The sequence below is a fragment of the Macaca mulatta genome, chromosome 17, assembly GCF_049350105.2.
Source record: "Macaca mulatta isolate MMU2019108-1 chromosome 17, T2T-MMU8v2.0, whole genome shotgun sequence".
Taxonomy (NCBI): domain Eukaryota; kingdom Metazoa; phylum Chordata; class Mammalia; order Primates; family Cercopithecidae; genus Macaca; species Macaca mulatta.
Window position 1 is genome coordinate 33,402,177 of NC_133422.1, and position 21,048 is coordinate 33,423,224.

The window sequence follows — 21,048 nt, forward strand, 5'->3', positions numbered from 1 at the left end:
AAATAAGATACAAACACCTAGTTTCAAAATGTGTCTTAAAGCAATTGAGGCTAAAATATTTTTGTGAGCAATTTCTAAAACTATTTCTAATACTAAAAGATGACTTTTACACATAACAGAGAAAATTCAAAATTGCCTAAGTATACAAGAAGTATTGTAGCTTTTAACTACATGTAGAGCTAAATATACTATGAAAACAATGACACTAAATATACTATGAAAACAATGACACAAATTCATCTGTAGATGAATACAGAATTCTTCATCTCTCTTGCACATTCAATGACAATGGCAATTGTTTACTGCATAAAGTTAATTATTCCTGAAATAGATTTTCAGCTAATAATTTTTTCTTCAGGGATGTTGGTATTAATCTATTGGATAAATATTAAGGAAAATTATTTTGAAAAAGAACTGTTTAAATGTGTTTGTTTGTTTTGAGACAGAGTCTCGCTCTGTCGCCTGGCTGGAGTGCATGTACCATTGCAACCTCTGTCCTCCGCCCCCACCCCCCAGCCCCCGATTTCATGATATTGTCATGCTTCAGCCTCCAAAGGAACTGGGATTATAGGTGCACGCCAGTACGCCCAGCTAATTCTTGTATTTTTAGTAGAGAGGGGGTTTCACCATGTTGATCAGGCTGGTCTTGAACTCCTGACCTCAAGGGATTCGCCCACCTTGGCCTCCCAAAGTGCAGGGATTACAGGTGCAAGCCAGTGTGCCTGGCCTAAAATTATAAGAATTTCAAACTTAAAACTCCTCTAAAAATAAATTCACTAAAAAAAAAAAAAAGATTTCCATACACCAGTAACAATGCCATACTGTATTTGTTTTTGAAACTTTATTTCTATGTTAAGTACGTATCTTTAATCAATTATTCAGTGATTTTTGAAAGGAACTATGCATCTGAAGAGTCCCTAGATTATCATCTCATAGTTAATGACAATGAAAAAGATGAGGAAAATGGGGGATAAGGAGGAGGAGGTAGAGGAGACAAGGATGAAAACAAAATAGATAAAAGAAATAGTGCAGAAGAAAAGGAGGAAGAAAGAAGGAAAAGGAAAGGGGAAACTAACTGAAAGAAGAGAAAGTCTATTACTAAAGAAAACTATTCAGAAAAATAGGTTTCTTCTTCTCTTTTATTTACTTACCCCCCTATCTTAGTCACATATTTACTATGCACTATTCTTTGTTGGGCAATAAGAATAATATTGCTAATTATCTCATAGAAATGTTCCTGTTCTCTCTCTCTCTTATCTACATAGGTTCTTTACTAGTAATGTGTTTCTTAGAGAAGCAATGATCTAGAATCAATGTCTGTGTTATTCTCGAATAAAATCTAACAATAAATTCAATTCACAACGTTGTTAGCATAGCAGCGAGCAGTGAGAGAGTTACTATAAAAGCAGGAAGAGTTTCTCTATGGAATTGTAGCTCCCCATGTTGTCTAACTTTCTGTCTTTTACTGCTCTCAGTTAACTCACTGTATCAGATTACCCCAGCAATGTTATAGTCTGTTTCTTTCCATTAAGAATCATAGTCTCATTTCAATTGACTGTAACTGAAGAATCCCAAGATAATTCAATTATGGGACAAATAATTATCACTATTAATCTATTGCATCTCTAGATGGATTTGCATTTTCAAAAATATGATTTTAACCCCAATAAATGTATATGAAATTTTGAAATGAAAGCATTGTATAGCATATATACTTATAGAGTGGAGCCCTTCTGGAAACTTACAAATCATGTAACATATTTGAATTAATCCACCAATAACTAAATTCAGGCATATTGGGCCAAATATTATTTCACTTAAATAGGTAGGTTAAATTTCTTTCTCTTTCTACTTTCCGGCTTATTCTAACCATTAAAGATAGAACATTCATTCAACTGTCTTCAAATCTGTGCTCATGTCGAGTTCTTTTATTTGCTTATTTTTCAGTTCTAAATGAATTCTACCTTCTCTTAGAAGAGACCATGTCTGTGTTCTCACTGTTGTATCTAATATAATAGCTGACAAATAATAGGCACTCAACAAATGTCTGTAGAATGAATGAACAATGTGTGGTTAGATTCCAATGATAAAGGAATGTTAGCGCTAACACACTTTTGTAGAAAAATGTCCTTAGTTTGGTCAATAAAATTATGTTTTGATATGAGCAAAATAAATATGAAATTCAAAGGTTTGCATAATAAACAAGACAAAATTGAAGTTAATTGATGGTCATATCCTGTGAGGTTAACAGAGGACATCTGCACCTAAAAATGAATAAATAACCAGTATAAACATAACTGTCAATCTCAACCTTTTAATGACTAAATTATTATTTACTTTTTTGATGTAAACAAAAAGTCATCTTTGGAAGCTCTCAAGCACAAAAATGACATCTTAATAGTTTATAATTTTAATTCAGACATGACACATACTGGTCTTTAGCATCCCCTGATAAAATAACTTTATTCTTTTCAGTGACTTGGATTTCTGCTGCAGGTATTTTTTCCCCCTCATGTCACTGCCGACTCACCTATTTTCATACACAAAGTAACTAGCCCATGTATGCTACTACATTTCCAATCTCACAGAATCCTAGGCAGTATTATTGCAATTTCTTTCTCTACCTCAGACATTGTGAAAGGCATTAGTTGTAAAGTATTGTTGAGTTGACAGGTCTAGAGTTGCTGCTGACACTGTAGAAAAAGACTTCCCAAAAGGTTAAAACCTACATTTTATCAAAGAAAACAGCAATGAAAGATTTGAACTATTGTGTCTTGAATTATGGCTGGCTGAAATACTCTACTGAATCACTTAATCCTTTTAATATCCACCTATTTTAGCTTTTATATAAGCATCTGCTCATACAAAGCCTGCATCAAGCTCTGCATCAAACTCCAAATCCAGGAACTATTAGAACTGCTTGTAAGATTGATGGACTGTGCTGTGAGCTGTGAAAGGATCGAGAAAATGAGGGAATCAGCATTACTAGAACCCAGGAGGTGCAAGCACTTAGTTACCCAGACTCTTAATCTTTCTGCTTCTAACTTATTGGATTTCTTCTAATACCAGACTGTTTCTAACACCTAGGAACAAAATGGTGTCAGGAAAGCAGATATGTTGATGTAATTATTTTTGTTAAGCTCCTAGGTCTATTGATTGAGACTATCATAGAAAAAATACTATAAGGGCTGTTGTGCCACATGACTTTGAAATCAATTAGAGTTGAGTTCATGTCTCATGTGACAATCTAATGGAAAAGATTGATCTGTTTGGTGCAAGGTAAGTACTTACTACTAAGATTTGATTCTGTTAAGCTCTGAATAGGAAACGTGAAAAAAATAGGCAAGTCATTCTCATGTTGCTTGAGAATCTCAAACCTTGAGCATCAATGAAATATTATAACACTTCCCTTTCACCACTGTTCCCATCGTGGAAAAAGGTAGGTGAGAAACAGAAGTAAAAATGATTGAATCAGTGAAACCGAAAATCTTTTTCTTACTGATTAAAGGTTTTAAAAAATAATCTATGAACAATGTGAAAGTAGCCATCTAAGAAAATATGAAATTTAAAAAATGTATACACATATAAAAACATCACATGCTGGACATGGTGGCTCACCCTTGTAATCCCAGTACTTTGGGAGCCAAAGGCGAGTAGACTGCTTGAGCTCAGGAGTTCCAGACCAACTTAAGCAACATAATAAGATCCCATCTCTACTAAAAATAAAAATTAAAAATAAAATAGAATTTAGCCAAGTCTGGTGGTGCACACCTGTGGTCCCAGCTAGTATGGAGGCTGACAAGGGAGTATTGCTTGAGCCCGGGAGGTTGAGGCTCCAGTGAGTCATGATTGTGCCATGTACTCCAGCCTGGGTGACAAAGAGAAACTCTGCCTCAAAAACAAAAAGCAATAAAACAAAATTTAAAAAACCCATCACATTGTGCATCTTGAATCTATACAAATTATATTTGTCAATTATATTCCTTAAATCTGAAAAATCCAAATAAAACAAAAAGAGTTATGCAGCTCAATAGTTGAACATTTTTGTCCAAAACACACACACAAGCAATAAAAATCTCCTCACCAATGTATTTTCTTATAACCCAAAGTATTATTATTATAGAAAATTAATTAGATTGAGAAGAAATACTAAAATGCATAATACTTCAGGATTCTCTGTGTACAGTTGTCCACAAATTTAAATCCAGAGTTACAAAAATGAACATGGGTATGTGAAATCAGCAGCATACTTATAGGTGAACAAATTCTGTCAATAATTTGTTTTGGAATTAAAGAACAATGTCTGTTGTAAAAAGGTACTTCTGATAATATATAATATATACCTCTGCTTTCAAAAGTGTTAGTACTTGATCAGAAGATGTCATCTAAAATTTATAAATTACCTATCCTTTATGGGATTGTGACTTAAATATTTTGTTTACTATTTTTGCTGTCTTTTAATGATTGACATTATTAGCCTTTCCTTGTCATGTTTCTATTAATACTTCCCATGATACCCCACTGCTCGAATCTTTAGTTTTAAAAACAAGCGATAGTTTTATCCTTTGTAGTTATTCCTGTATTTCACACTCAAATGTTTTACATAAACAAGAATTTTCACACTATATTACTTTATTTAGAGAACAGCATTTTTCTTAGCTGAAACTTCCAAACTTTTATTTGTAGGTAGCCACATTGACATATTGTTTGCATGAGCAAGATAAAAATATGTAGAACAAACATGTGAAAACTTTGGTCTTCACCATACTTTCCTCTAACTTGTAGAGTAGTCAAAATCCTCGATTAAAAGAACCTGAACACAAATATCAAGTACAAATGCTTGTGGGCAGCTTCATCACTCATTTCTTCATGAATAAGCCAAGGAAATATTCGCTGCTAACACGTAAGAAATGACATCAAACTGTACACATACAAAAAAAATCTTGCTACTTAGAAAGGGTTGTATACTGGGTAATGAAAATACAATTTGGATATTCATGAGGAATCCACGAGCCATAAAAAGTCAAATAGCCACATATGATTCATTCTGAAATAAAAGTAGACACTGCTGTATAAGAAAAAAAATATGGAAACATTAGGTGAAAGTGAGTAGTGGTAACCAGTTAACCTAAGATGAATACAGGTTTATCTGCAAATGAAATGTGACAATGTCTGAGCTTTTCCTCTAGCATTCCAGAAAAGATAAAAATGAAATAATCTTCTTTCAACTGAAGTGCTACCTACTCACAGAACACTGGATAATAGAAGCTCCATTTAGACTTATTATTCTCAATAAAGTTAATGTCAAATTGGACGACCATTTAAGCATGAAAGTGACAGATAAGGATGCCTTGGTTAAGTGCAAAGGCTTTTTCTAAATTTAAAATCTTTTTAAAGAAAAGACTTTAAATACAAAGGTGGTCCATTGCCTAATGCCAGCACAAAAAATAATTATACAATTGAAAAAGAGATTTGTGAGTAATCTCTCTCAATGATACAGTAGTAGGTGCTGTTTTCATAATTCAAGGTATGTTGACTGGTGGTGCTCTGCATTCCTTTACTTTGGCTTTCCAACCTCACAGAAGGAACAAAGACACACTGCTCTCTCTTCTTTTCTAGTTGAGTTTGCATTTACCAATTATCTCCTCAAAATGTGCAATTTACAAGTATTGATTGAACTACTCTGAGTATCCTTTTAATGGATAAAACATTTTTAGCATGAACAATACTATATTAATTGAAAGATTTATCTTTCCTACAGTGAAATTAATTTAACAATTAAGGACAACTTTTGTGTATGTGTATGCGTGTGTGTGTGTGTGTGTGTGTGTAAGAGAGACAGAGAGATAGAGGAAGAGAGAGAGAGAGAAAATGTGCTTTTTAATCTGTATTTTGGGGAAATTTTTGCAAAGGCTTTGTGCTAGTGTGACAGCGTTCACAGTATTTGCAGCTTTCTGAGATATTAGCCAAGTCTGAAGTGTAGATGATTAAAGTCAGCTCAGGTTTTCAGTGAAAACAGATATTATTGAAATGCTAGAATGGGCCTTTCTCTCTTTGCATCTTTATAGCTTTTATGATCAAACAGAAGACTTGCTTTTTTTCCCCCTACGTTTGAATTTTAAAGAATCCAGAAATCATAATTCTCTTTCACCAGAATGTCATGAGTCCCTTTACAAATTGTCCAAATGGACTCTGTAACATATCGAAGGGATGATATCATTGATAAGGCAGCTGGAAGGATGCACAGTTGTTAGGATGGGGGGCTTTCTTGGATTTGTTATGGTTGTTCCTTGCTAGAGGATCTTAAAGCAGGTTAAGTAATATTCATCTGGACTAGTCAAGATATAGTTTCTTTCAAGTACGAGGTATAGCCCATAATTCAAGCTCCAGACCCAAAGAGCTATTAACATAGGACTGCTTGGTGATAATGATGATGATATCTTATGCAGTAGGGTGTTTACAGTTTTCAGAATGCTTTCAGGAAAAAAAAAAAATCTACTCTGATCTCTGCAAAATTCTTTTGCTCACTTTCATCAAGAACATCCTAATTCCCTAGTCTCACAAATCAGTAATCCTGATGTCTTGATTGATGCTTCTCCTCTCCTAATTTCCCACATTTTTCAGAATGTCTCTGGAGTCTTTAGCCTTTAACCTTCTTTCCATTTCCATTATGACTGCCTTTGTTTGTGCTCTAATCTCTCTTGCAGAGTTTTATGAAACCATAATGTTCTTGTCTACTCAAAGCTCTACCTCCTATACGTATGCTTTGCAGCCACTACACTTAACTTTCTAAAATGCAGTTCTAATGATATTCTTCTAGCAGACCATGGATGAGGACTCCCGACAGCCAGCAGACAAGTCCCTGCTTGTTACCACAACCCAAGTCTCCTACAATCTGGACTGTGGTTTTGTGGCCTGCTTTTCTTTCTCTTTATCCTTTCATCCATGCCTTCTAGAAATTCTGAGGCATTACTACTCAGGTTTCTGAATAGCACTCACATGAATTATTATCTGCAACTTTGCCAATGCTCTTCCTTATATCTGGAACAACCATCTCTGTTCTTAAACTGATACAAATGGCCTTTGATTAGGAAGGATTTGGGTATGACTGGAGAAGACAGAAGCGTTTTGCTCATGAAGAGACTCTTAAACCATGTTAAGGAAATTTGGACTCCATGTTAAGGGAATTGGGCAGCTGAATGTTTTTGGGAGATACGTCATACAATATAATTTGCATTTCAAGTCACGATTACTCTGCTATAGGAAGTGATCAGGAGAAAGGCGAAGCCGGAGACCAGTTAGGAACATTTTGGATTAGGAGAGGAGGTGAGCTGATGGCTGCAATCCCCCAGGGATGCAGGAATGGAAAGACGTACACATGACTTAGAGATTGCAAAAAAGTAGATTTGGCAAGACTTTGAAATTAACTTGATTTGGAGAATGTGTGTAGCATTAGTACAGCATTTACAAGAGTGCAATCCGGTCAGGAGGCAGGATTTCTATCCCCCAGCCTTTAGAGTAAGTTTCTTGAAGGCAGGTGTTACCTATCTTTGAATCTCAAGAATGTAATTTTTAGAATTTATAAGTAGAGGAAGTTGCTATTTTTATTCAAATTTGAGGGAGTAACGTAAGGTCAGAGTGACTGCTTAACTTAGTCAAGATCACAGTTAATAAGTCAGAGCAGAGGCCACACCATTTCAAACAGTCCACCAGTTATTTTATGTGATTTCTTAGCAGACAAAACAGGATTTTTTTTTTAAGCTAAAAATGAACTCTTTCTCCAGATGGAATTTTAGCAAAAATGGGAGACAGGATGCCATCATACCTAGAAAATAATGAAGCTGTTAAGGCCTGCTGGGTCCCTGCTAAGAAGGGGCATTGTGGTGCTTGCAGCATCATTGACAACGGCAGGCACTTGTCACTCCTGGGTTGGTGTTCTCCTCTCTCCATGGCCTTGTCTATCCATGTGGGAGTTGCAGGTGATGTCCTCACCAAGGCACCCTTGCCAGGCTTCAGGAGGCTGAGGACTGTCCTCTTCTCTCTCAGAAGGCAAGGTGTAGGTCTGCTCAGCGTGCCTGAGACTAGAAAAGGCCCCTGCCAGATGGGCACTAGTATCTCTTTTGTAAAGCAACAGGTGTTTTAGTGTAAATTCCTCAGTTCCCAAAGAGGTAACTCAAGCAAACAACCAGAAATGCAAACAGTACAGAGAAGCCTATGGCAAAAATCCCAAGAGGTGCAATGGAGAACCAAACAGTTCTGCCTTCCAGGAGCTGACTTGCACCAACCAAGAAAACAACTAAATAAGATAATTCAGGTCACAAGAGTAATATTGAAGTCCAGATAGCTTGAGAAAGATGAGTCCGGCCGTCTTTCCATTTTTAAATGGCAGCCTTAGGCTGGGTTTGTCATAAACCAAGTCAAGGCAATTGAGACCTGTTGGCATCTTCAAGCTAGCCAGTCATGGCGACTGTATTTTTTTTATCCACATGGCACACAAGGACTGGGGAGATGCCAGGGAGTGATTCCTGCTCAGCTTCAGACATTGCTTCAGGAAGGCGACAAATCTGGCCCAGGACGGACTGCTAGCTTTGTTGACATTAGGGAGACTTGGCAGTGTGCTGAAAACTTAGCTTCTGACAATCAACCTGAAATAAAAGTGCCTGGCTGCTGCTTGAAATTCAAGGTGATTACTAGAGTCAATACCCACGAAAATGGGAAAGGATATACTCCAAGTAGATATCACAGGGGATCTAATCACTTTGGGACAGGAGGCTTGATGGAGTCCTGAGTGTAACATGGTAGAGAAACACAGTAAATGTCTTTCCCAATCATGCCACATCTATAAATCATATTAAAGCTAAACTGCCGCTGTTTTTGATAATGCTATCCGGTAAGTACTTTTGATGTAAACTTATTTCTTCACTCAGATGAAGCAATGGGAGTAGGGGAAGGTTTCCTTTGTTAGATATGCCTCTAGGCTTAGGAAAATATTTTAAGTATTTTGATGATTACCAAAAAGGAAAAGTTGCCAGTTTGTAAGAAGATGGTGAGGGGCCAGTTGTGGTGGTTCATACCTGTGATCCCAGCACTTTGGGAGGCCAAGGTGGGCAGATCCCTTGAGCCCAAGAGAGGAAGATTGCAGTGAGCCGTGATTGTGCCATTGCACTCCAGCCTGGTGACAGAGTGAGACGCTGTCTCAAAACAAAAACAGACAAACAAACAAAAATGAGTGAGGGTTGGCGGGGAAGAAGAAAGAGAAGAAAAGAAAGAAAAAGAAAAAAGACCAATGGTGTAATTGGGGTGAAAGAGGGGGGCAATTCCTGAGTGGGTGCCATAATGTATGTAAAGTGTTAATTCATTCTTTAAATAAATTATCATTCAGCTAAAAATATGTATGAATCAGTTGACTTCACTATTTCATGTAATTTGAATCTTTTTCTCACAACTTTCCAATACTTATTAGACATTTACAAACGAGAGATATCCCTCATCCTTCTTTCCTATCTCACATGCCTTTGTATTAAGAAATTACATATCTATCCTAACCCTTAAAGGCATTCGAGTTTACTGTTATTTCCTTACCCTTTTTAAAATAAATATCATGATGATGATAATTATAGGATTGTCTTCTGACTGATGAGAAAATATTAAAAACTCTTGAAATGTTTTGCATAAATGCCTTTTATTTTTCAATATACCTCTGATAATACAAAATTAAACACCAAATGACACTCATTTAACAGTATAATTAGAAGTGAGCATAACCTGAGTTGCTGAAAATGGTATTTCTGACATGAACCTCTTTCCTTAGATGAGCTTTGAATCATGCAGTACCTCAAAGAAATGTGGGTTGTGTCAGACAGTGAGTTCAGAATCACTGAGGCAGTGGGATAGTATGAATCAAGATGGGCAGTGGGAGGAAATTCTGACAAGTGGTGACAGGTAAGCTATTGATACCAGATTAATTCAGCAGAAGAGAGGCAGCTTGACTTGGCAGAGACAGAATAGAGGCAGGGAGTTGGGGAGAAGGCACAACATACATATATGCAAGAAGAGAGTAGATCTGGGGTTTAGGTTTCAAATCAGTACTGCTTGGTTATTCTATAGGCAGACTAATCACAAGTTTGGGTGTAGAAAATTACTGAGAAATGAAAATTTTAATATTTGCTACTATAAGAACAACAGTGGCTGAATGATCATCATGCACATAATCAGAATTTCACTGGACTTCCTTAAACTTCCTTTGCTGTTTATTACTATTTTTGTTTTGAATTACACATGTGGAGGGCGCAATCATCTTTTCACTACTCAAGTTTTCTAAAGGTCTTAATCCGTTCCTAGTTAGAACTGTGGCACATGTTTTCAGAGCAGGGCAGTTGGAAGGTCAATGATGCAGAGTTACTGAGAAAGAGCTAATTAAATTACCCAGCAAAGGTCAGGATTTAGCCTGGTGTTTACTTGAGCTGAAGGTGGACTTACACAGTACAGTTTTGGGGATTTGACTGATGGGGGCAAATAAATCTTTGCAAGAGTTTATGAAGACTATACATATCAGAGTCAAGAAGTGTGAAGGGTCTGGGAATGTACAGTTCTTGCAATGTAACTAGTTAGCCTGCCGCAGTTTCATGGATGCTGGCAAAAGACAGGAAGGCTCCTGGGTCGGAAACAAAGGATTTCAATACTCACAGTAATATCAATAGCCAGAGCATCAATATTATCTCGTGACAGTTCACTGAGCCCCAGTTCCCACAGAGTAACATGAAAAGGGCCAGATGATATCGGTTCACACAGTAGGTTGCGCTATCAAAATGAAACCCTGAGCTTAGGGAACCCGAAAGCTATTAATGGGCAATAAGCATGCCTGACCATTGTTCTGGAGGGAGACACTATTTCTATTTTCCAAGGCTGTTCACTATACAAACATAATTGAATAGATAGTCTGGAACAAAGGCTGTCAGTATCAGCTCACAAGATGTGGAAAAACATGAGAGACCTGTGAAGAATTGATCCCCAGTCATCAACACTTCATTTTTCGCTTTAAAAAAAACTGAGGCTCTAAAAGATCAAGTGACACCTTAAAGAAACACAATCAGTTAACATGCGATTTTGGGTTAGACCTAAATGCTCAGGTCTGAAGAGCAAAACCCGCTATGTAACATCCAAGTTTCCACAAGCTTTCCCCACAGGGTTCCTAATGTTAGGATGCATAATACACACATTTTAAACTAATTTGAAAAGTCGTGCTGATTGATACTCACTAATCCCTTCTGTTCCAGTCTTACAGTATTACTAATGCCATTGTCTAGAGTATTTTGTGAGAGGCTATTCAGACTGAACCATATCTTCCCTGACAGTTACAGAGAAATAGACAGATTTCCTCTCTGTAGAAGCACAAGGTTATTTACACAGCAACTGTAGTTTGTGTGGTAACATTGGAGACATTACTTGGTGCTACTATATCACCCAAGAAGGCACCTTAGAAGAAGCACTCTGGGCGTCAATGACAGTGAAGAAGTAGCTGACGGGTAGTAGAAAGTGAGCAGCACCTGGAGTCATACCAAAAAATTACTAATTATTGGCAATTAACTTAGCATCATAATGTCAAAAAATCACCCCGTAAAAGGAGAATATCCGTACCTCACTCAAAGTATTATAGTAAATATTAAATAGAACAAATATGCCAGTGCTCTATTTGTGAAACATTCATTAGAGATTGTGCTCTGCTGAAAATTGTAAATATCTGTATACTTCATAAGAGTTGTTGTCAATGACTATTATGAGAACAGTAAGCTGATTAACATGACAAAGTTGACATTTTGCTATCTAGAAGATAAAAATTCTGATTGTGTGAACTCAAAAAAAAATTAACTCAAACAAAAACACAGAAAACCCCCAAATTAAAAAAAAAATTAATAAAACCCTTGAGGTCATAGGGAGACAATTTTTCAAAAATTGTGCTTTTCATGACAGATCTCATTTTTAGGGAAAAAAAAAACAAGTAGTTTTCAAAATAAATAAGCTTTTGTTTTTGTAGACTATGGGCTTAATTGGCTTACCATTTCACAGGCTGTACAGGTAGCATGGCTGAGGAGGCCTCAGGAAACTTTCAATCATGGCGGAAGGCAAAATGAAGGCAGTACATCTTCACATGGCTGGAGCAGGAGAGAAAGAGGGGGAGGTGCTACACACTTCTATGAACTTATCACTAATTTGTAATTTTCTTAAAATGTTGAATGTATAACGGTGATGTAGGTGTCTTCATTATTTCATTAAAATTGCCATTTTCCCCGGGTGCCGTGGCTCACGCCTGTAATCCCAGAACTTTGGCCAGCCAAGGTGGGCAGATCACCTGAGGTCAGAAGTTTGAGACTAGCCTGGCCAACATGATAAAAGTCATTCTCTACGAAAACTACAGAAAAAAAACCTTAGCCAGGCATGGTGGTGGGCGCCTGTAATTCCACAGCTACTCAGGAGGTTAAGGCAGGAGCATCGCTTTAACACCGAGGTGGAGGTTGCAGTGAGCTGAGAATGTGCCACTGCGCTCCAGCCTGGGTGACAAGAGGGAGGGTCAGAATCAAAACAAAGACAAACGAAAATATTGCCATTGTCTTTATCTGTGATTTACATGAAATTTTCCAATTCTGTTTTCTAATGAGTCACATGTTTAAATGAAGTATGTTTAAAAATTCATTATATTTGTACAAACCATGTTATATGTTTTCTAAAGTCAGGACTTGTATTTAATTGATAAATAAGCATAAAATTTGAAAATTTTAACAATTAGAATTTAGAACAGGATTGTCTATGACATTGCAAGAAAATTTCGTCTTCCTAATGCCCAGATAATAATTCTCCTACTATTTTTACTAACAACCTTTTCATTCTTCCAATCACACAGGTTTTGAAACCTGTATTAGTTCATTCTCACACTGCTATAAAGACATACCTGAGACTGGGAAATTTATAAAGAAAAGAAGCTTAATTCACTTACCGTTTCACAGGCTGTACAGGTAGCATGACTGGGGAGGCCTCAGGAAACTTTCAATCATGGCGGAAGGCAAAGGGAAGGCAGTACATCTTCACATGGCTGGAGCAGGAAAGAAAGAGGGGGAGGTGCTACACACTTGTAAACAACCAGGTCTTGTGAGAACTCACCCACTATCATGAGAACAGAAAGGGGAAAATCTGCCCTCATGATCCATTTACCCCCCACCAGGCCCCTCCTCCAACACTGGGGATTACAAGGGAATATGGATTTGGGTGGGGACACAAATCCAAACCATATCAAAGCCTCATCTAAGATTCTATCCCACTGCCTCTTCCCTTCTGTATTATCAGGGATCACACCCTTTTGATTCTGCATTCAACCAACATTTACTATTGTAGAAACTGAGGCCCTCGGATGTCATTATGACACAGTTTTTAGGAAGAGATAATATCATGTTTGAGGATTCTTCTCCATTCTGACCAGTGAGGTCTGGTCTCCGTATCTCTAATCCAGACTGTTCATAGTCTTTATCTGTCTACTCTGGTCTATTCCACATGTCATTACCAAAGTATCATCCTAAAGTGCATGTATGGTCATAGTCAAACATTATGAAAGGACTCCCCCCATTTACTAAATAAATCCGTGTGTGTAAGCATAGAATTCAAAGACTTCCATGCCCTGGTCTCAGTATACCTCTGCAATTCTTATTTTATCTTTTTCATAATATATCTTTATCCTTTGTGCGACCTGACAACTTGACATTGCATATACTTTCCTGAGTATGTCTGAGATACTATTCCCTTCACATGAAATGCTCTTCTACTTCACATTGAGCTGTCAAAATGCTACCAGACTTTAGGGTAAGCTCAGAGTCTTATTTGAGTTCCCAATTATATTCTCACATTTCCTTGGAACTTTTTGTCACACTTTTGTATATCTCTCACTGCAATTAATAACTTCTGTTTTTAATTGTATTTACATGTGCCCCTGTTGTATTCTATTATCTGGCAACTCAAAAAGAATTAAAGTCCTGAGTATTTTAATGTTCCATTCATTCACACTATGCACATAGCTATAAGTTTCTTCATCAACTTTTCAACAGTATTTCTTTTCCTTCAAATTAGTTCTACCAAGTCTTAGGTTAGATTGCCTTCTTTCCTCGCCTTTCTTTGTGTATTTGTAATATATTGCACATTGAAACAGAAATGAGCACAGCTCAGAAATCATTCTATAAGAAATGCTGCTTATCCACTCTGTGTCTGAAGAATACATCTTTAAAAAGAAAACAGAAATAATATGTAATAGCATACTCAGTTATGGGATGCATTTCAGATGGGAATTGGGCAACAAACAAATGTTTGCATAGAGTTTAAACTGAAAAATCGTAACTGCAAATGAGAAATAGGTCATGATCAATATCAATAACAGAAGTTCATACATACTTTTTTTTTTTTTTTTTTTGAGATGAAGTCTTGCTTTGTCACCAGGCTGCAGTGCAGTGGCACGATCTCGGCTCACTGCAACATCTGCCTCCTGGGTTCAAGTGATTCTCGTGCCTCAGCCTCCTGAGTAGCTGGGATTACAGGCATGCACCACCACACCCAGCTAATTTTTGTGTTTTTAGTAGAGAGGTGGTTTCACCATGTTGGCCAGGATGGTCTCGATTTCCTGACCTCATGATCTGCCACCTTGGCCTCCCAAAGTGCTGGTATTGGGATTACAGGCATGAGCCACTGTGCTCGGCCCATATGTACGTTTTAAGACTGTACTAAGAAAGTTCAGAAAACTTCAGCCTACAGAAGATATTATAGCTAGACAGACAGGTAAGTGTGGGAAGACACTGATCATGGCTTGAGCCTTAAAGGAGATTGGCAGAGATCCCAGGACACCGCAGCTTCACCCTGCCTGCTTACTACCTCATGTGCACAAACCGAAGCATGTCAATACCTTTGACGATTTCAAATATTAATTTAAGTATAAGTATGTACATCAATTACAAATAATTGATAGCCATCACTGAGAGTAGGTTTGAGGGTAATTTTCACTCTCCACTTTTCAGGGCATCAGAGAAAGTGATTACTAGGAATAACTTAGGGAAATCTCTGACCTGGTACTCATCAAGATTTTCTTCTCCTGTCTTTGAATATGTATGATGTGCAGGTCCCATTCTGTGCCTCTCATCAGTCTACAATTCACACTAATTTGTAGCAAATCTCGTGTGAGTGCAGAGAATTCACACATCTTCTCTCTGTGTTTAACATAAGTCAGACTCAAAAAAAGCTTCTCATTAATCTATGATTCATAAGAGTTGGTTCTATGCCTGATTACTTATGCAAAACTCCATGAAAATACAGGAAATGATTCCTTTGACCCAAAAAGTAGTGTGTGTGTGAGGGGATGGGGAGATTACATGATTAGAAGAGTTTCATATATTAAGATTTTGTTGAAAAACAACTTTTATTCTGGATGCCACCTGGGAAAATATCCCTCATGTGACTAAAAGTCCTTTATCCTATGGCTATAGTCTGTGACTCATGAATAAATGAGTAAATGCAGAAGATGCAGTTGTGGATTAAATTGTCTGTTTGCTACCTCTTGGTCTTTTGCTCTCTGTTCCAGCAGGCTAACTTAGGATAATGTGTGACTAACTGTTCTATGTGTTGATACAGCCCCTTCAAGTACCCATGCCTGCATGAGAACAATCCTTTTCTTTGTAACTGCTATATGCAACTGCAACTTTCGGATGGTAGCGATACATGTGGACAGCAAAGATGAAAAGAACTTCACTCAATAGTGTTTCTCATTACTTTGAAAAATGTCAGCCATGTTCAGCATGCAAGAAGGAACAATGAAGAATGTTAACATGCTCAGCACGGGAAACCAAGTCATAGCTTTACATCTTCACTTGATTATTTCCAACATTATTTTACACCCTTCTGATCAAAGACTCTCAATTATCTCAATTTTTCAGATCATTTTTGGCACTGGAATATCCTTAGACAAGTTCTTGGAACAGTACATTGTCCTATTCTTTATTAGTTTGACCTACTACCTTTCTTATATTAAGCTCCTCACAAATGGACTACAGAGTAAGAAAATAAAGGTTTTCTACCAATCCTCATTAGCTGCTGATATTAGATGTCAGTTAACTGTGTGCTTCCTTAAGTATGTTTTTGGGAGTCATAAACAGAACCTCTGTATTAAACATATTTTTACATTGCAACTGATTCTTGGCATTTATGTCATTCATGTTGTTTTTCTCAACATTTATATCATTTAATCAGTCAGAAAAAAAGTAGTGGGTGGTTAATAAGTTATTTACAGGAAAAGTGAGGCATATAAGAATTAATGAAAGACACTTAACTGACATTACCAAAGAGAATCTGACAAAACTTAAACACTCAAATAGTTTTAACAGTCATCAACTTCATACAATGTTATACTTTATCATTCAATAATTGTAATTAATTTTGTACTTTTTAATGTTTAAAACTTTCTAGTGGAAACTTTAACCAAGAAATTTGAGGCCATATTTCCTCTCATGCTACTTATTTTTAGAAATATATTTTGTGCAATAAATCTGACAGCTTCAGTAGCAGTTGGCTAAAAAGACCGTATAATTTATCATCCAAACCGGACACTATTGAGAGTGTAAGGGGATACCATTAATATTAGGTTGGGATAACCAGTGTAAAATCAAATTTTCCCAGGAAAGCCACAACTATGGACATCCTACAGTTATGCCAACTAAGCAGACGTAGGGAAAGATCAGATTTCTTCTCTTCTTTGAAGATATTTTTTATTGTCTTTTTCTCTCTGCCTTTGACTTCTTACAGAGGAAAAAGCCATAAGAAAAGAAAGAAACAGAACAAGGTTTAGAGACTAAGTACAGTCTTAATGATATTTTAGTCAATGACAGACCACATCACATATACAACTGTGGTCGCCTATGATGATAATGGACCTAAAAAATTTCCTGGGTTAGTGATGTCATGGTTGTCAGAATATCATAGTGTGTCATATTACTCATGTGTTTGTGGTGATGCTGGTGTAAACAAACCTACTGTGCTGCCAGTCACATAAAATTGTAGCACATATAATTTTATACAGTACGTAATACTTGATAATGATAATAAACCATTATGTTACTGGTTTATGCATTTACTATACTACACTTACTATTTTAGAGTGTAATCCTTCTACTTATTAAAAAAAAAAAACTAACTGTGAAAGAGGCTCAGGCAGGTCCTTCAGGAGGTATCAGAAGGAGGCATTGTTATCATAGGAGATGACGGTTCCATGTGTGTCATTGTCTCTGAAGACCTTCCAGTGGGCCAAGATGCAGCTCTGGAAGACAATGATATTGATGATCCTGACCCTATGTAGGCTTAGGCAAATGTATGTGTTTGTGTCTTTATTTTTAACAAAAACATTTAAAAAGTAAAAAAATGGAAATTAAAAAAAGTTTAAATAGATAAAAGCTCATAGTATAAGGCTATGAAGAACACATTTGAACAGCTGCACAATGTATGCTAAATGTTATTACAAAAAAAGTCAAAAAGTAAAGAAATTTAAAAGTTTATAAAGTAAAATAGTCACAGCAAGCTTAGCTTATTATTAAAGAAAAATTATTTTTTTTATAAATTTAGTGGTGGCCTAAGTGTATAGTGTTTTTAAAGCCTACCGTAGTGTATAGTAATGTCCTAGGCCTTCATATTCACTCACCACTCACTCATTCACTGACTCACCCAGAACAACACCCAGTTCTGCAAGCTCCATTCATGGTAAGTGCCCCATATATGTGCACTATTTTTTATCTAGTACACTGTGTTTTTATTGTAACTTTTCTATGTTTGGCTATGTATAGATAGTACAAATGTCATTGTGTTACAAATGTCCACAGTATTCAGTACATTTACATGATATAGGTTTGTAACCTAGGAACAGTAGGCTATACCATAGAGCCTAGGTGTGTAGTAGGTGACATCCTTTAAGTTTGTGTAAGAAGAGTCTATGATGTTCGCACAACTACGAAATCACCTAAAGATGCATTTCTCAGAACACATCACCATTGATAAGTGAAGCATGACTGTAATTTAGATTCAACTTTGGGCTCTTCCAGATAGTAGCTGTAATGATATTTCTCATGTTATCTGTGTTTTCATCTCTATTTTGAACTACAGTGTTTTGGCCATATGGTCATGTACTGAAATCATTTAATATACTAAACTCTAATCCAATTGAGCAGAGCTGTACAATACATTAGCCATTAGCTACATGTGCCTTTTTTTTTTAGCCTGTGGCTTTTAAAATGTAAATTTGGAATCATTAGTATTAAAAAAAAACCATAAAATTCAGTGGCTCAGTCACTCTAGGTACATGTAAGTGTTGAATAGCCACATGTAGCTAATGGTGACTACAGTAGAATACAGATTAGATTTCCATCATTGCAAAATGTTCTTTTGGACAACACTTGGAGGGTCAAAAACCTCATTATTTCTTGCTTAGACACTTTCAAATCTTCCTAAAATGTCAATGTACATTCACTTTGGCATTCTTGAATCTGTTCTCCATTCAGCAGCCAGAGTGATTCTCTCCAAAGGCAAACTTTGCCAGTTTGTTTACCTATTTAAAACCATTTAATGGTGTCCTGTGGCTCCAACCCTCTCTGTATGGTCTCCCTGCTTCTTTCATCCCAACGTTATTAAACTATGCTTGCTCCTGCTTTCTGTTTCCAGCCACCTTCATCTTGTTATTCCCCTTGCATTTGCCAGGCTTCCTTCCTCCATGGGTTCTTTGACTGTATCATTTTCACTGCCTTGAATGCCCTTTCTGTTATTCATCGCATATGTCCTCCTACAGATCAGTTCAAGTGTCACTTCCCAGGGGAGTCTCCCCAAGCTTCTCTGAAAGATTAAATCTTCCATGAAACTCTAAAACACCATATAATTTCCCTACAAATGGCAAACACATTTTTATTTGTTTGTGTATCTTCCTGCCTAATACGTCTCAAGTAAGCTTTGGGAGAACAGAAACTATTTCATTTAACTTTTTTTTCCCTCAAAATCTGTCTTTGTGGCAGACAAGTAGTGATAATAAACGAGTGAATGTTTGTTTTTCATTACATTTGAATTTCTATCACAGTGGCTTCTGCAGAACTGGCATTCATGGAACAAAAGAACGAGTCCAATTCTTGAGTAGGCTCTAGCAGTATCACTATAAAAAGCTATAGCACCCGATAACAGAAGCGAAATCTGTGAGAACACTGGGATCAATCTCCAGAGGTCATCGATCCCACCCCCTGCCCCAGTGACTCATGTTGTTTCTCTTTTATTTCAGCTAGAATCCATTAATAGAATAATTATATATGTAAATGTAAAATGGAAATCTGAGTTCCAGCTTCAATAATTTTAATAATTAATAAAATAATCAATTATTAACTCACACTGCTTGCTGTAGGAAGGTTGTGAGATGTCCATCTTTTGAGATTTAAATACAGTTCAGTCCAGAAGAACAAGTCCTTTCTTTGTTTTTTTTATTCTGCTACCAAAAGAGATTTTTGTTTGTTTGTTTTCCCTTAGGGCTTCTGTCAGGCCAGCATTTTAATATGCTTGACATTTTTGACTTTTCAGTAAATGTTTAAAACAAATTATAAATTAAATTTAGATGATGAATGGTGTTCAGTTTTATATTTATATATTTTAGTTACAAGTGACTTTAAAAATGTTTTTCAGCAGGATTTCAAAGATCAGCTTACTGACTCATCAATGTGTTTTATGTCAAATAGTACTGGACAACAAGCTGTATTCATCAAATAGTAAAATTCTACCAAAGAATAAAATAACATGACAAATACCTTTTTAAAAATACCCATCCATATCGTCTTTAGAAAGAAGACATATTAAACTACAAAATTAACATTAATATAATTAGAGCAAGTGACTACTACTTAGAGTTGCACTATTGAAGGTTTTCATCAAACATTATATATTCTCTCCTAAATGTTTACTTGTTTACTAATATTTTCAATTAAAAAAACCCTTTTTATTTTGAAATACATACTCAAAATCCTCGAATACATGTGCTTGGTAATGAGATTCCTTTCTTATAACTATGTTGCTTTCTCTCTTTCGTTTTTTTCTTTTGCGGTTCCACTGCCTCCTTATTAACACTTTTACGTTTGATATGAGTAAATAAGAAAAAGCTCTCCTTTGTTTCTCTCTTTAGTGTCATCAGCAGCTATTGTCATATTAAGAGTTCTTCTGAGCCTTCCAAGATGCATAATAATGATAATGATAATAACTTCCATTTATTGAAAACTTACGAAGCACTTTGTGTACTCTTTCACAAAAACACTGAGACATATATCATTAATATACCTTTTAAAAGAGGCAACTGAGCCTCATAGAGATTAAGCAGCTTCAAATTAAGCAGCTAACTCACAGTCATATTTATGGTAAAGGACGGAGCCAAGATCTGGATCTAGATAATCTTTATTCCAGTTCTATACTCAGATACTACGTTATCCTGAGCCCAATAAACCTACTGAGTCGCACCCTGGTTTGGTAAAGGCAATGCAGTCTCTACACTGCATCTGTTTTCATTTACGCTTAAGATATGTTAGCATATAACTACTATTGATAAATTTTAATAGGCCACTCTCCTGAGACTTTTTAAGTGATGAGTCTGCAAAGAACACTTCGGGAAAGGTCTCTACTTTCTGATCTCTGTGCAATAGCAGTGAAGTTCACCCGGTATGGAAGGGTCGGATGTTTGAAAACTAAACACTGTATGTTCTCACTCACAGGTGGGAACTGAACAATGAGAACCCTTGGACACAGGGTGGGGAACATCACACACCGGGGCCTGTCGTGGGGTGGAGGGATCAGGGAGGGGCATTAGGAGAAATACTTAATGTAAATGACGAGTTAATGGGTGCAGCAAACCAACACGGCACATGTCTACATATGTAACAAACCTGCACGTTGTGCACATGTACCCTAGAACTTAAAGTGTAATTAAAAAAAAAAAAAAAAAAAAAGAAGGGTCAGATGTCCTAG